Raw genomic sequence first — 16494 nt, 5'->3', positions numbered from 1 at the left:
CCCGAGTACTGGGATTAAAGACCCAGCTTTAAGTGTAGTTTCTAAAGGTATTGTTTTTTGTTTGTTTGTTTTCAAAGACAGGGTTTCTTTGTGGCTTTGGAGCCTGTCCTAGAACTAGCTCTGTAGACCAGGCTGGCCTCAAACTCACAGACATCAGCCTGCCTGTTTCCTCAGTGCTGGGATTAAAAGCGTGCACCACCACCACCTGACTAAAGGCATAGTTTTTACAGCATTATTTTAGAACTATGCATATATTTTATACATTCAAAACTAAAATCCTGGGGCTAGAGAGATGGTTTAGTAATTAAGAGTACTTGCTTCCATGCAGAGGACCCAGGCTCAGTTTCCAATACCCACACGGCAGCTCACAACCAACTGTAACTCTAGTTCCAGGGGTTCCAACACCCTCTTCCAGACTTTGAGGGCAACAGGCACATATATGGTACACAGACAAATAAGTACACAAAACACTCACACACAAAAAATGTTTAAATCTTAAAAAACAAATCCTAAAATAAATCTCCACTTTAATAAGAATCAGTAGTACTGGTATTGCAATTTTTAAATGATTTAAATAGAGCAGAAAACAAACATACTTTTGTTAGCAAGATCTTCATTTTTAGGCCAGGTGGTGGCGGCGCATGCCTTTAATCCCAGCACTGGGGAGGCAGAAGAAGGTGGATGGATCTCTGTGAGTTTGAGGCCAGCCTGGTCTACAAGAGCTAGTTCCAGGACAGGCTCCAAAAGCTACAGAAAAACCCTGTCTCAAAAAGACCAATAAATAAATAAATAAATAAATAAATAAATAAAATTTCATTTTTGATAAAGTAGAATCAAAGGTGACAAAGTCTATCTTGCTAATTTGAATTGGCTATCACTATGAACTCAGGATTAAACAAATGCAAAATGGCTGGGTGTGGCAGCACACACCTTTAATCCCAGCACTCTAGCAGCAACGATTATGCCAAACTTTTGGATCTTTTTATATATATATCATTTCTCACTGAAAAGACCAAGACTCCTTGGATAAACAGCCCTTTCCAGATGGCACAGCAAAAGCAGCTGAGGGTACCTTTTACAAGAAAGTGCTTCAAGATAAAGAAGACACTGTAGCCAGTTTGAAAGGGTTCTTATATCCAAACTGGTGACAATGTGGCCCTCAAAAAGGATCCTAATTGGTTATAAAATTAATAAATTCCCTGGTGGTACTACTCCCTCAACTCTCAAGTCCATAATGGTTTAATAACCCCCCCAAAACGAAGAAATATATATATGTGTATGTTCATTAGGATAACAATTTCCCTAGCTCTTTAAAATTAACCAACAATTAAGGTGATAAAATCAAGCATTTAATCTGCATTTTTAGGAATTTAGTTCATACTTAATAAAGAAAATTCAGAGATTATTCAATAAAATAATTAAGAGCTAAAAATCACTAAGGAAAGTATAGTCAGAAATAAGTTACTTGCTTCCTGTCCGTTACTATCTTAAGGCCACATATAATCAAACTGTCAAATCACACCTTTACAAAAGACCTTGCAGTCACCCCTTTAATCAAGTGATTCTATTTAACACCGTCAACTGTGTGGTGTTCAAACACTACCAACTCCTAACACATACAATTGGAGCATAGGGCATCACCTATTTAAGCATTCTTGACTTTAAACCAATGAAATCTCTGTTCCAGAGATGTCCAATCTCTTGACAAGATACTATCATTATCTACAGTTCTCAAAGGACCGCACAACCATGTTATCCACACAAAAACCTAATATTTTCAGTTTACAACTTTGTGTTAGGTTGTATTCATAGATACCCTTGGCCTTATGCAAACACAGTTGGGCAGGTCTGGAATCAAACTTTCACTTAAAAAGAAAGAGCAGTAAATAAAATGACACTCAGAGGACAAGGTCACGGCTCAAATGTTTTACAAAAAATAACCGGTTTGGTCAGTTAAGTGCACCCCCCCATGGATAGTCTGGGTATTACCCTTTTTAACAACAGGCATGACTAAATACACATAATCACCAAATGCAGTACAGGAATCTTGATTGGCTACAGCTGTGGAGATACTTTGGGACTACTGAGGACATTTGAATACAAAAAATTTGATGCGCACTGTTACTGACTTGGTATTTTTAGGAAATATTTAAGAATCAAACAGGAGGAGGCACACTGTTTCAATAAGAACAAAACATGCAACAATATAGGAAGAAACATTGAATACTGAAGCTGGTGCTAATACGGTCACTGTGTTTTCCAGACAACTTGTGTAAAACTGAACTTTCAGGCCATAAATGAAATAATATCACTGCTGAGAAGACGAACAGAAAGACACCTGGGTTCAATTGTCAACTTACTATTTGCATAACCTAGGACAAATTACAAGTAATGTTACTAAGTTTCTGTCTCTTCTGTAAAATTCAAAAGTTACCTACACATCGGGTTCTGAGACTACACATATAAAAAGCAAAACACTGTTGCACAAAGTAAGTAAATCTGGTTCTCCTTATTAACTCAAATCAGAAAATAAAAATTAAAAAAAAAACTCATCTTTACATTGCACGTGGAAAACTCCAAAAGATACAAATATTATAAATCAGCTGGAAATCAATGTGAATGAGAAAAAAATCAAGATCTATATAGTATTTTTTAAACCAAAAATTATCAAAAGAGCAAAAGCAAATATCAAATCTTTATCCAGCCTCTGGTATCTATTATCTATAGTTTGCTTTGGATATTAACTTATCTCCGCATAAAATGATAATAAGCGGAAGTTAAGAATTTTTTCGATAAACATTCAACAGATTAGTATGTTTATATATTAAAAAATAAGTTTTGGTCCTAAATTCTGTAAGTTACTAGAAAGTACACGAACATCACAGTTTACAATAGATTCTGGTTCAAAAAAAAAATCCAACATGCAATTTCCTTTAATCGGTTATAACTTAAGTCGTCATTTCACTTGCAGGTAACCTCTTTATTTTTGTTAGGCCGACAGTAAAATGACCAGATACAGAGAGATCCTCAGGTAGGTGTGTGTGTGTGTGCGCGGTGTGTGTTTGCATCCTCTTCCTCTTTTCTTTTTAAAAGAAAAGTGCCGTTCAAAAACGGGGGGGAGGGGGGCTGAAGGAAGCAGCAGGGAGGGGAGGAATAAACAGGTCTAGGGCTCGCGGGGAGACCAGGTGAGCGCGTACAAACACCCCGCCAGCAGCGCGTCTGCTGTGGGGCGGATTGTCTTGCAAATTCGCTCCCTCGGAAGATCCGGGTGACTACTTCAGGTCCGCCGGGACCCAGGCCAGCCCCCCCTCCCTGATTAAATGCCAATGAGGGGGCCCTGTGGGTGTTTCCCGGTACGAACCGGGGTGACAAACCGGGCTTCCTCCCCCCCACAGCCCCTCGCGTCCAGGTGGGCGACGCGTGGTGTCGGTCCCCGGGCGGGCCCGCCGGCTCCCCCCTCCTCCCGCGGGCCCTCCCCTCCCCGTTACCTGCGGGCGGCGGTGCGGGGGTCCGGAGGCCTGCTCCTGCTCCTCCTCCTCCCCGCCTGGCTGAGGCGGCGAGGTGGCGGCGGCGGCGGCGCCGGCAACCCCGGGGGGAGGGGGCGGAGCGCGCGGCTGGCTCCTCTCCTCCCCCGGGAGGCTCAGGGGACCCTATCTCGGGCCGCCGCGCCTAGGCCGGTGTGCAGCCTGGAACTGGGCGCGCATGGCGGCGCCGCTCGCCCGCGTGCCCGCGAGGTGTGAGAGTACGAGGCGCGGGGAGGAGAGCGCCCGGCGCCCGTGGGGCCTGAGAGGAGGAGCGAGGGGCCCAGCCCGCGGCGCGCGGGCGGCCGTTGGGGGCGGTTGCCGAGGGCGGGCGACGGCTAGCGCTGGCCCGGCGGGGCGGGGTGGGGAAGGGGAAAGGGACTGAGGGGAGGGGAGGGGAGGCTGGGAGGGAGCCGCCGCAGCGCGCGTGCGGGCCGGCGCCGCCGTAGCCGCTCGTTTCACTCCAGCCTGTTTGGGGGCACTTTGTTTGTGTCCCACAAGGCTCCGCGCGGACGGCCGGGCTGGGGAAGGGGAGGGGCGGGGCCGGGCTGAAGGCGGTGCGCGGCTATTGCGCAAGCGCAGAGCGAGCTGTCCTTAGCCTGTCGAGCCAGCCAGACACAGAAGCACCGCGGGGCCTTGACCCGGTCTGTGCACTTGTCTGTGTGCTTCTACGTGTGCACAAGCGTCATGAGGCTTGTCCAGTTTGTCCTTCTGTAGACGTGCCCTGAACTGCACCAAGGGAAACGTTAGGACGGTTTGTTTTCCTTGAAACTAAAAGCCTAAAGAAACTGTTTTTCTCTAGTGGTTGCAGCTGCAAAGCACCCCAGCCCTTCTCTGTCGGGAAAGGAGTTTGGGTCATGTGGCCTTTTTTCGCACGTGGAAACTGAGGCCTATCAAGGCGTGGCCACGACGGCCGCTGAGAACCTAGCTAGTCCTGCTTTCTCCATTGATGGACAGGGATCCCTTACAAGTGGTACTACAGAGCGTCTTGGCGCGCCTGGCATCCTCCCAGTGCTGTGAGGTGGCCCTAGCATTTTTCTGATTACCGTGGCAGGAAGTGCTGTTCTGAGATGACTAGAAAAAGAAAAATCGGCTCCCATGTCTCTCTCGTCTCCCCAACACAGTGGCTTCTACAACCTAAAGCGACTATGTTGGTTCCTTCCCCAACCGTGAATGGCAGGAATCCTAGTACACCGACTCTTCTCTGCTCTTGGGGGAGGGAATGTGGGGGTCACTTGACTGATACAGTCTAAAGGGCTTTCAAGTTTTGGTTGCCTGCAAAATCAGCGCTTAGGTATTAAAACTCCCTCAGAGAACCAGACTTGGTGATTTAGCCAGGGAGGGAGGGTTATCCTGGGAGTACCCCCTGAGACAGGTGGCATTGTGCCCAAGGAAGCGTGGAGGAGGGCAGGATGCCAGTCAAGGCTCTGCACCTTGGGTGCTGTGCATTTGTATATGTATACTAGTGTACTATGTACCCACACCTCCAGCTTTTAAACCGAAAGACTTCTTTGTGCAAGGTTGATATCCCGGTTGCAATAGACACTTGGCCTCCTCCGACTTTAATCCACCCTCCACACGGCAAACCTCCGAGCATCAGAGCTCCCTACCCAAAGAAAGGTTCTTTCAAATAAAGGTAACGAAACCAAGGTCTGCGGTAACCCTTCACAGTTTCCAACAAATTTTCAAGTATATAGAAGGTATTTAATCCTCGACAACCTAATCTATAGATTTCTTAGTATTTCTCTATCATGTTTTTAAAATACCTCGGGCCTGTCTTTGCACTGAGAATTGAAGAATCTCACTGTCTAGGGCGGTGCCTGGGTTTAAAGCCCTTGGTGGAGTATGTGCTGAAAACATGTGTCATGGAAACAACTGGTGAAGAATCTAGAGGGAATAAAGTAGACAAAGTCTTAGGATAGTTAATAGACAGGCAATAAAAGAGCATTCAATTGGACTTTTCTAATTGTGACTCAAGGGACTGAGGAGATAGCTAATGTTGACAGGCTGGGCAGAAAACACACACATATGCATGCATGCAGGTGCACACATATGCACACATTCACACACACAGCTTTAATTCTCTTGTCTCATTTCCTTTTCTCTCCTAAGCTTTGTCTGTTTCTCATTTTGCTTCTAAAACGTTATCATCCTCCCATCCCATTCCCACCCTATGTCTGAAGAATTTATTGACAAATGGCTTTTGGTCTCTTAAAGGCAGAGTTCTAGATGCTTGGAGAAAGTATTGTGAGAAAAAAATGCTAAGAAGATTGACTGTTGCTGGAAGCCTCCTCTGTATTTTGGTTCTGGGCAGGATCAGCTTCTGTGGCTTCTTGAGCCTCCCACCTCTTTTCTTCCCGAGCTAGCAGAGACTTGCCCTTGGGTTGCTAGAATAGGTAGACCTTTCTTTGACACCAGGTTGAATAATTCTGTTGGGAGGATTTTGTGAAATCGGAATCCTGTACACAGGTGAAACAAACAAACTAGACAGTGTGAGGGACTTTTAATTATTAACCCAGCGTGGATGATTCTGAGGAATTCAAATTCCAGGCAAATTCTGGGGAGGGGGGGTATTATTTTATCCATGAGTTGCCTGGGAGACTCATTTCTTGCAAAAACGGTACTTTCATGTGGTAGATCATTACTGTTGAATGGGAGCTCAGTTATTTAAACCAAAACATATTTCAGAGATAGAATGCTTTATGCTCACCAGAAAGATTTCTAGTCTGACTGAAATTATTTCAACAAGAGCCCATTACTTACTTAAAACACAATGCAAGTTTCTTCCTCTTAGATTCTTCCAACTATATAAACAAAAACTCCTTTCCTTACCCTGAAACGCGCCCCTCTCTAATGTTCCCATTTCACCATCCGCTCAGTTGGGTAGGTCAACCTTGTCATTTTCCTACCCTACTGCAAGTCAATCCAATTGAACAACTCCTGTTAAATATGCTCATTCCCACTGCCGCCATCCTGAAACAGAACAGATGGCACCTAGAAAATGGTAATATGGCTTACCTGGTTCCCAAATAGACTCCCTCTTCTCTTCACTAACCAAACAGTAGCCAGAATTGCAATGCTTGGAAACCATAACAGCCAACAGTTTCTCTTGTTCTCAGGTAAAGTCCCAAGTTCTTACTGTGGTTTTCATAACACCACTGTCTGGGTCCTTCCTTGTCGTCTTTAAAGAAACATGGCTGTCACAGAGTGACTTTTCCTTTAATCTCTAAAATACCATGCTTTTTCTTGGTTACATTATTTCCTCTAAATTGTAATATTTTATTCTTTGGATATTTTCATCCGTCTTCAGAGCTCGTCTTTTACATATCTGATAGTTCTATGCGATACACTTTGAATAATGTAAAATATATTTGTACCATAAACTACTATACATAATATTGGTAAATGCTCATGTGCTGTTTGATTCCCTGAAAAGTTGTCTCTGGAAATGGGGTTGCCTCCCTGCTCCCCATTTAAGAGGGAAGGCTGTTTTTCTCATAGTCTCTTCCAAAACCTCTTTGTCTGTGACTGAGCTGCCATCCTAGCACACACACTTCTGGAATGGCAAGAGGAGGAAAATAGTCCAACAGGCCCAGAGTAGAAACAGCGAGTATTTGAAAACAGCCCTGAGGCAAACCATTTCTAGCAGAGGTTACTGTTGTTTATCCCATGCTACTAAGATGCCTGCAGTAGGCACAGGGAACTGGAGGTTCAGCTGATTGCTTCAATTTGATCAGTTGGTTTCTGCCAGATGGTTTTAAAAATCCAGTTTGATGATATTACCTTTCTGCTGCTATTTATTCTTTTCCTTAGAAGCGTCTCCTGAGGAGATTCTTCACTCTCTCAGTCAGGAACTCTAGCTGGCTGCCTCAGTGGGGCCTCCCCAGTCAATTCCTGCTAGATATTTTAAGTACCCAATTGGATGATGTTTTGCTTTCTTTCTGCTCCTTGTTATCCTATTTATTCCTTCTTTTTTTTTCTTTTGGTTTTGTAAGACAGAGTTTCTCTGTGTAGCCCTGGATATCCTGGAACTGGCTCTGTAGACCAGGCTGGCCTCGAACTCAGAGATCTGCCTGCCTTTGCCTCCCAAGTATTGGGATTAAAAGCATGCGCCACCACTGCCCAGCTATTTATTCTTTCTTTCTTTCTTTTAAAGATTTATTTATTTATTATGTATACAACATTCCATGTATGCCCGCATGCCAGAGGAGGGTGCCAGATCTCCTTACAGATGGTTGTGAGCCACCATGTGGTTGCTGGGAATTGAACTCAGGACCTTTGGAAGAGCAGCCAATGTGCTTTTAACCACTGAACCATCTCTCCAGCCCCTATTTATTCTTTCTTTTGCATGCTATGTTCTTCTAAACTTGCTCATTCAAATCTGGAAGTCCAGCTGTTGTTTATCATCTGCAGACCCATACAGACCAACAATAATACATACCATATGTAGTATATGTATCTGTAATGTATGTAATATATATACAATTTTTATTAAAATGAAACTCACATACTACACAATCCACTCATTGAAGGTGTGCCATTCAGAGATTCTTAATATTCCAGAGTTGTACAACTATCACCACTGTCAATTTTTAAACTTTCTCATTACCCAAAAGGAAGCCCAGACCTACTTGCTATTACCCTCCTTATCTCAGCTCTCCAGTCCTGAGCAACCACTAATGTAGCTTCTCTCTGCCCATACACATTTGCATATAATATAATATTTTCCCCAGTTTGTTGAGTTATTTTGTGCTTTTTGTTTGTTTGTTTGGAGACAGGTTTCTCTGTGTAATAGCCCTGGTTGCCCTGGAACTCTCTTTGTAGACCAGGCTTGGTCCAACTCATAGAGATTCATCTGCCTCTGCCTCCTGAGTGCTGGGATCAAAGGCGTGTACTACCACTCCTGGCTTAGTTGGTACATGTTTTAAGGCCTCTATATTATTTTCTCTTTTGGGATAAGGGATTATATTATGTTATTTGCCACAGTGTAGATTTTTGACACTTGATATGTATAACATGTTCCCTTCCCTTCTGCATTTTTGTGTGAATCAGTAATGGGATCTAGATGTTTTATCAGATTCAATTTTTATTTAGGACAGATTACTTCATAGGTGGCTGTGTATTTTTCCACTAGGCAATACAAAAATGTGTGCTTGCCTTTTTCTTTTTGTAATGCTAACAGCCTCTGATGAGTAATGTTTATATCAGCTAATTGATTAGGAGTTTTTATGTGGTGATATAATTCTTGTTGTGGGGTATTTGTACACTGTGTGAAGATGCATTGTTGTGATTGGTGTAAAAAGCTGAACGGCCAATAGCCTGGCGAGGTATAGGTGGGATTTCTGAGCAGAGAGAGAACTCAGAGAAGAAGGTGGAGTTGCTAGCTAGACTGGGAGGAAACAGGGTGGGCAGTAAGGAGATGCGGTAATACCACATGGCAGAACATAAATTAGTATAAATGGGTTAATTTAAGTTATAAGAACTAAGCCTAAGCTAAGGCTGAGCTTTCATTATTAATAGTAAGCGTCTGTGTCATTATTTTTGAGCTGGGGGCCCAGTGAAAAATCCATCTACAAATTCTATTCATCTTATTTTATTAGTTACAAAGGAAATTAATCCTCTTTGTTATTTGATTATCTAATAGTATAGTATAAGAAGGAACGCCGGACAAAGGCTTGATTTGCATGCGTGTTCGTACATGGGTAACAGATGCTCTTTTATGCTCTACTATTCAGTGTAAAGATATGAAGTAAATACTCTAGTTATATGTCTGACAAATGAAGTAACTGAAGAGAGATGAAGACATTTGCCCAAGGGCTGGAGAGATGGCTCAGCCGTTAAAGGCTAGGCTCACAACCAAAAATATAAGACCTTTGCCCAAGATCATATGATATTAAATATCAAAATCAGAGCTAGTTCCAGGACAGGCTCCAAAGCCACAGAGAAACCCTGTCTCGAAAAACCAAAAAAAAAAAAAAAAAAAAAAAATCAGGATTTAACTAGAAGTAATTTGTCTCCAGAACCCAAGGTATCAGGACATAACCCTAATATACTGTAATCCACAGGAATAGACCATACAAATGTGTATGGTATTAAGTTCATACTCCCAGGTTTCCTAGTTTAGTCCATTTGGATTCATTTCTCAGTCAATCAACTTGAATTAAGGCAGCTGAGGTCCCATAAAAACATGCAGCTTCCAAGCCAGACACGAGAATATGAAATGCATCTTCTAGAAGGAGGCACAGACCAGGCAGATAATTTCATAAAGAGCACAACACACATTCTTCTTTCTTTCCTTCATTTCATTCTCTTCCTTTTTTTTTTCTTTTTTCTTTTTCTTCTGAAATGGGGTATTACTTTGCTGTCCAAGCTAAACTTAAACCCTGGGCTAAAGTGATTTACTTTTTTGGCCTCCATAGGTTGTGACTATAGATATGTGCCACCTATCCCGACTGCATGTGCATTTTTGTCCCTGTTTCTCATTTCATAAACTCATAGTGCAGTTGTTCCACATAAAACAGAAACCTTACATCCTCTTTGTGAAACAAGGAAGAAACATGGACAGATATTGTACTTAATACTGATTGTCCTAAATTTCTGTTCATGAGTTCTATTTGTTTTCTTTTTTCTTTCTTTCTTTCTTTCTTTCTTTCTTTCTTTCTTTCTTTCTTTCTTTCTTTCTTTTTTTTTTGTTGTTGTTGTTGAGACAGGGTTTCTCTGTAGCTTTTTGGAGCCTGTCCTGGAACTAGCTCTTGTAGACCAGGCTGGCCTTGAACTCACAGAGACCCACCTGCCTCTGCCCCTTGAGTGCTGGGATTAAAGGCGTGTGCCACCACCTCCCAGCATTCTGTTTTCTGAGGCAGGATTTCTCTGCGTAGCACTGGCTGTCCTGAAACTTGGTCTGTGAACAGGCTACCCTCAAATTCCGAGATCCAGTGACTATAGATCTGAATGTGATTGCATGTAATTTTTCAACCTATGTTCTAATAGATAAATTTAATGACCTTTGGGACTGTAAAAAATCATAGGTTTGTTTTTTGTTTTTCTTTTCAAAGTTTCTGAAGTGAGTTTAAGTTATACAAGACGTGAGCCTGGGGCAACGCTTGCTTCCAAAAGCCTTAGGGAAAGTAGCCGTGAGAGCAACAGCAGAGGTCTACATCTGTTTCCTCTAGATTGTATCTTGTATCAGAGTAGCCATGATTTTGTACAGGCAACCCTCAAGAGTTTGGACAGATTAGTGTTCTCTTTTGGAAAGAGGGGGAAGCTCCTGGAGTTCGTTTAGTGGGGCTCATGGGCTCATGAATCTGCATGAAATCTTCACAAAGTCCCTCTACTTTCCAAGGTTATATAGGAGGTGGAAGGTTGATTGGGGGTTGGGAACTCCTCGGTAGTACAGTTTCTCATAAATTGTTCAAGGGACTCTAAAGTGGTGCTTCTTTCATGAATGATATTGTATAGGTGGGATTCCTCAGTGATGTAGCATTTGCCCAGGGGACTTCCTGGTGGCAGAGTTGCCTGTGTCACCTATACTTCTGCAGCAATCCCAATATAGTCCCTGTTTTCCCAATCTGGACTTGGATGGAACCTATCTTGAGTCTGGTAGTGCCACACTATGTAGATGAATAGTTTCCCCAGGAAGATTATCATGATACCTCGCATATGAAACTGACAAAATTAAAGATGACTACAGAATGGTGTGCCCATGGAAGAAACCCTGGGGTGATATAGAATGGATTGCTACAAGCTGTAATTGCATTTACACGATCCCGCTTGGCAGGGATGAAACATGCAGCTGAGGCTTATCTATCTGTCCCAAGAGAACTTGCCCACCTAAGGGAACTTGACCTGGAAGTAGATATACAGGAGTGTGGCTGGTTATTTTACTCTTTAGGGGCCTACCACCCAGCTCCCAAATAAACACACACACAGATTCTTATTATTGCTTATGAATGCCTGGCCTTAGCTTGGCTTATTTCTAGCTAACTTTTCTTAAATTATCCCATCTATCTTTTGCCTCTGGATTTCTCCTTTTCTTACTTCTGTATAGCTTACTTTCACTCTTACTCCGTGACTGGTTATGTGACTGGGTGGCTGGCCCCTACTGTCCTCCTGTCCTTGTTCTCTTGCTCCTCCTTGATCATTTTCTCCCTCTCTTTATTCTGTCTACCAGCCCTGTCTATCCTTTTTCCTGCCATGCTATTGGCCGTTCATCTCTTTTTTAGACCAATCAGGTGTTTTAGACAGGTAAAGTAACACAGCTTCACAGAGTTAAACAAATGCAACATAAAAGAATGCAACACATCTGTGCATCATTAAACAAATGTTCCACAGCATAAACAAATGTAACGCATCTTAAAATAATATTACACTACATAGAAGGGACTTTCTTTATTAGTAGGAAATGTGGATAAGGGAGAAGATGGGATAAAAGTGCTGAGTTTTTAGTTTTTACAGAGAATGGAAAGTTTAAGAGTTTTAGGGAAATCATAGAAAAGCTCTGTCTGGGTCACTTGATAGCAATGGGGGTTGGGGGATAAAAAGATGTTTATGAGCCTCTGGAAAGCTTTAAAGTCTGAACAGTTCACTGAAAAGATGAATGGCACCAGCTGCTGTGGAAGAAGACCTGCGGGTTGGTTACCACCCTAACTACTCCTCGAAGGAGTTAGCTAGTGTTGCAGGTCTGTGGAGGCCACACAGAGTAACCAGAGGCTCTCACTTGGATGGGATTTGTTGTGAAGCTATTGTGAAGGCTTTAGATGCTGAGCTAGGTGTACTTTAATTCACAGCGACCATCCAAAGCAGAAGGGCCAGTGGAGATGGAGCAGTACATGTAAAAAAGATTAGTGTGCTACGTATATTTCTCATCTGTGAAAGTATACAGACAGCATGTGCACGTACTGTTCAAATACATTTTCCACACATTAATGGAAGTTTTCACTAGAAGATTTAAGCTATGAAATCAAGCATGCATGGCTGGGTGAGACGGGCTCATAGACCATACCTTTTTGGTAGCCCATTATGGATGGCAAAGAAACCAGACAGTTCGTGGAGGTAAAGTGGACTATAAAAAGCTAAATAGAACCAGGCAGGGGTAGTGCAAGTCTTTAATTCCAGCATTCGGGAAACAGAAGCAAGCAGAACTCTGTGAGTTCAAGGCCCTCCTGGTCTACAGAATGAGTTCCAGGACAGCCAGGACTACACAGAAATTGAAAGTATCTGTGGACATCCCATGCACATCTCATCTAAATAAGTTCCTCATCCACAACACTACGTTCAGCAGCACTGTTTTGATGGGACAAATGACACAAGTGTTGGGATAGGTGTTTTTAGGCTCTGCTGGACCCTCCTAAGTAACAACCCCTTAGCTATTAGGTCCCAAGACCAAACTGTATTTGCTTGGAAATGATGGCACCAAAGCTTCCTAGATCCTGTCCACACACACTGCAAAGGTTTCATTATATAATGCTGACTCAAGAGTATTCTGGACTTGAAACAACATCCAGGAGAACAGTGAAAACAATAGCTAACGAGTTTGAACAAAGACTCCCTGTGTGAGTGTGATAGAGCATTCTGAAAGCCCTAAGGTTATTGGTTAAAACTGCCAGTGACAGAATAGGCTGCCTCTTTATATGTTGCTGTCCAGGGAAGCTCCTGTTCTCCACCAGCATCCCTTACAAGCTCTTGTCACTGCTCTTGCTTACACGCTAGAACTAAGTGGAAAGGTTCCGATGTCCGACAGCATATAGTATGATTGTGGGACACAGAGAAATCAACTTGGACTGTGCTGTATGTTTCCTTCCTATTGGCATTTATAGTGCCTGATACATACATGGGCTGCTAGGATACAATTATTACAAAAGGTCCTGCTCAGCTATAGTCTCGGCATGTTATGCTGTTACCATGCCTGGCAAGATGTGCCTATTGGTACAACATTGGCATGATTGTTGTGGGTGCAACCTACTATCTTCTGATTGGATTTAAACCCCACTCCAGAGGAGAGGATTCATATTTCATATTGTAATCACAGACAAAAAAACTATTGTTAGGAAGATGGTGGAGGAGTGGAGAGGCTGCTGCTATTGCTCTATTAAACAGATGTAATGTATCTATAAATTTCCTTTCTAAGTATCTGTGCTTATACCCATAGATTGCTCCTCATGACAGCTGCAGGTAATAGGAACTTCTTACCATAATTATTGTGGAAACTTATAATTTGACAAACTTCTGAGATAATACCTATATAATCTTTATATCATTACCTCCAATGCCCAAGAAGATGAGGTGGGAAGAAACAAAAGAAAAACTGTAGTATTGCATACCTATTTCCTCTGGGTTGGATATGATCATCTTGAATCAGAGTAGTATGATTGTCCCCAGGGGACTCTCATGACATTGGGTCCATTGACATTCTTTCCTGGAGGGAAGGGGATGTACACAAAGTTTGTGTGGCTCATGGGGGTACATGAGCTTCACAAAAATGCATTAGCCTTCCTCAGAACCTCATGAGGACCCTTCCCTCCTTGTGATAGAGTATAGGGGTCTTCATTGTTTTGTTTTCTCAGTTAAAGAATTAAAAGGCAGGAAAAATCTGGAGCAGGACAGATAACAGTAGAGAAATCTCAGACACCGCCATTAGCAGTAGACAAAATCAAGCTGAAGAAAGGCATTTGTTGGGGAAAAAGAAACATACAACTGACCCTAACACACTTGTTGGTTTATCAAGCTTTACTTGGATGGAATCCTTTCTTTGGCTTGCTGGTGTCTTTGTCTGGTATGAATAAATTTCTTTGCCTTTCCAGAAAAGGCAACAAAAACAACAACAGAACCACTGACTAAAATAAGAAGCTTGAATTGTATTTGATTATAAAATTTAAGCAGTGAAAGATATGAGGAAAGAGATAAAGATCAACATCGTTGATAAGGTATAGTGGAGCGGAAGACCACGCTACCTGACTGTGGATTGTGCAATGTTCATGTTTCTGTTCGTCCTCTTCCAAGTCAGCTTTCTGTAGTGATATTTCATTTGTATTTTAATAAATAAAGCTTGCTTGAAGATCAGAGCGTAAAACAGCTGCACTGGTCAGCCATATAGACCTGGCAGTGGTGACACACACCTTTAATCCCAGTAGCCACACTAGTTTGCCATAGAAACCAGGTAGTTAGTGGTGCATGCCTTTAATCCCAGATCTAGAGAGGAATATAAGACAGGAGCAGGCAGCTTTCAGTTACTCTCTTTCTGAGGATTACTGGGGGCAGGATCGCCATTTCAGACTGAGGTAGAGGTAAGAGCCAGTGGCCGGCTATTTTGCTTTTCTGACCTTCAGGTTGAATTCTAGTATCTGTGTCTGGGTTTTTATTAATCATGCTACTGCTTTCCTCTTTTATGATGTGGGTCTAAGGATCAGAGTTCATATTTGAGCATAGGTGTCCAATAGATTGAAGATACATGGAGCTTATTACTTTTATATTTGAAAGATAGCAGAGGTTGAAGGACAGCTCTGCTGGCCAATAGCTGAATCTTACCAACCAAGTTGATGGGTAGTTCTACATTGGTTTACGTTAGGAAGGTAGGCAAAGGACTAGTAAAGTCAACGGTGAGTGACTCATTTAAAACATAAATGCTGAAAGTTTAATGTGTCTCATGTATTGTTAGTGTATTCGTTAGTTTTATGTTAACTTGACACAGCTAAATTCAGTTGAGAGGAGAGAGGCTCAATTGAGAAAATGCCTCTATAAGATCTGACTATAGGCAAGTCTATAGGGCATTTTCTTAGTTAGTGATTGATAGGGGAAGTATTCAGCTCATTGTGGGTGGTGCCATCCCTGGACTGGTGGTCCTGGTGAAAGAAAACAGGCTGAGCAAGCCATGAGAAGCAAGCCAGTAAGCAGCACCCCTCCATGACCTCTGCATCAGCTCCTGCCTTCAGGTTCCAGCCGTTCTTGAGTTCCGTCCTGACTTCCTTTGATGATAAACAATGATGTGGAAGTGTAAGCCAAAAAACCCCTTTCCTCCCCAATTTGCTTTCAGTTATGATGGTTCATTGCAGCAGTAGTAACCCTAACTAAGACAAGTCATGAGTATTTGCTACACTGTGGTCCCTCCTCTGTCTATGTAGGTTAGACCATGGAGCCTGTTTATTTTTATCTCTCTCTAACATGCTCCATATGCCGTTTGCTTCTCTACTCAGTTTCAGCTAGTCTCTTCATTTTTATGATTTTCCAGTCAAATAAAAAGTTTTACATAATACAACAAATATGTTACAAGTAATCATGTATAGTCAAAATAACATTTAAAATCTCTTAAATCACTTATAAAGCAAGTCATATTGTATTTATGAGCCATGAGAGACTGCCATGTCTCTCTCAATAAGCCCAGCCCTTTGAGTTCTCTTCTGTGCCGGAGCAGATTATTCGTTCCTTTATTGAACAGGAGAAGAAGGCAGTGGCTTGACTTTAGAAACTCTAGACTGCCGGGCGATGTGGCGCACGCCTTTAATCCCAGCACTTGGGAGGCAGAGGCAGGCGGATCTCTGTGAGTTCGAGACCAGCCTGGTCTACAGAGCTAGTTCCAGAACAGGCTCCAAAGCCACAGAGAAACCCTGTCTCGAAAAACCAAAAAAAAAAAAAAAAAAAAAAAAAAAGAAAAAGAAAAAGAAACTCTAGACTCTGGTTCCCATTGCTAGCTACTCACTCCATGAGCGGCACCCAGAAACAGAGACCAGTGGAAGGAATGGCAGATTTGTGTTTTCCATTGTCTTAGGGTCACTGCTATTGTGACAAAAAACCATGACCAAAGCAAATTGGGGGAGGAAAGGATTTATTTGGATTATACTTCTACATTGCTGCTCATCATCAAAGAAAGTCAGGGCAGGAACTTAAACAGGGCAGGACCCTGGCAACAGAAGCAGAGGCAGAAGCCTTGAAGAGGTGCTGTTACCTGGCTTGCTTCTCATGTCTTGTTTAGCCTGTTTTC

At 42.6% G+C, this 16494-nt stretch overlaps 1 protein-coding gene across 4 annotated transcripts in view; it reads right to left on the bottom strand.

Moving 5' to 3' along the window:
• The window catches only part of Zbtb44 (zinc finger and BTB domain containing 44), a 46023-nt gene extending 42018 nt beyond the window's left edge, over positions 1 to 4005 (bottom strand). For all 4 annotated transcript variants that reach the window (XM_057766902.1, XM_057766903.1, XM_057766904.1 and 1 more), the window contains exon 1: positions 3489 to 4005. The gene's annotated coding sequence lies outside the window, so the exon portion shown is untranslated. The remainder of the gene's footprint in view (positions 1 to 3488) is intronic.
• Between the last annotated feature and the right edge of the window lie 12489 nt (positions 4006 to 16494).

This window comes from Chionomys nivalis, chromosome 4 (assembly GCF_950005125.1).
Source record: "Chionomys nivalis chromosome 4, mChiNiv1.1, whole genome shotgun sequence".
Classification (NCBI taxonomy): domain Eukaryota; kingdom Metazoa; phylum Chordata; class Mammalia; order Rodentia; family Cricetidae; genus Chionomys; species Chionomys nivalis.
This window is presented reverse-complemented; position numbering and strand designations above follow the sequence as displayed.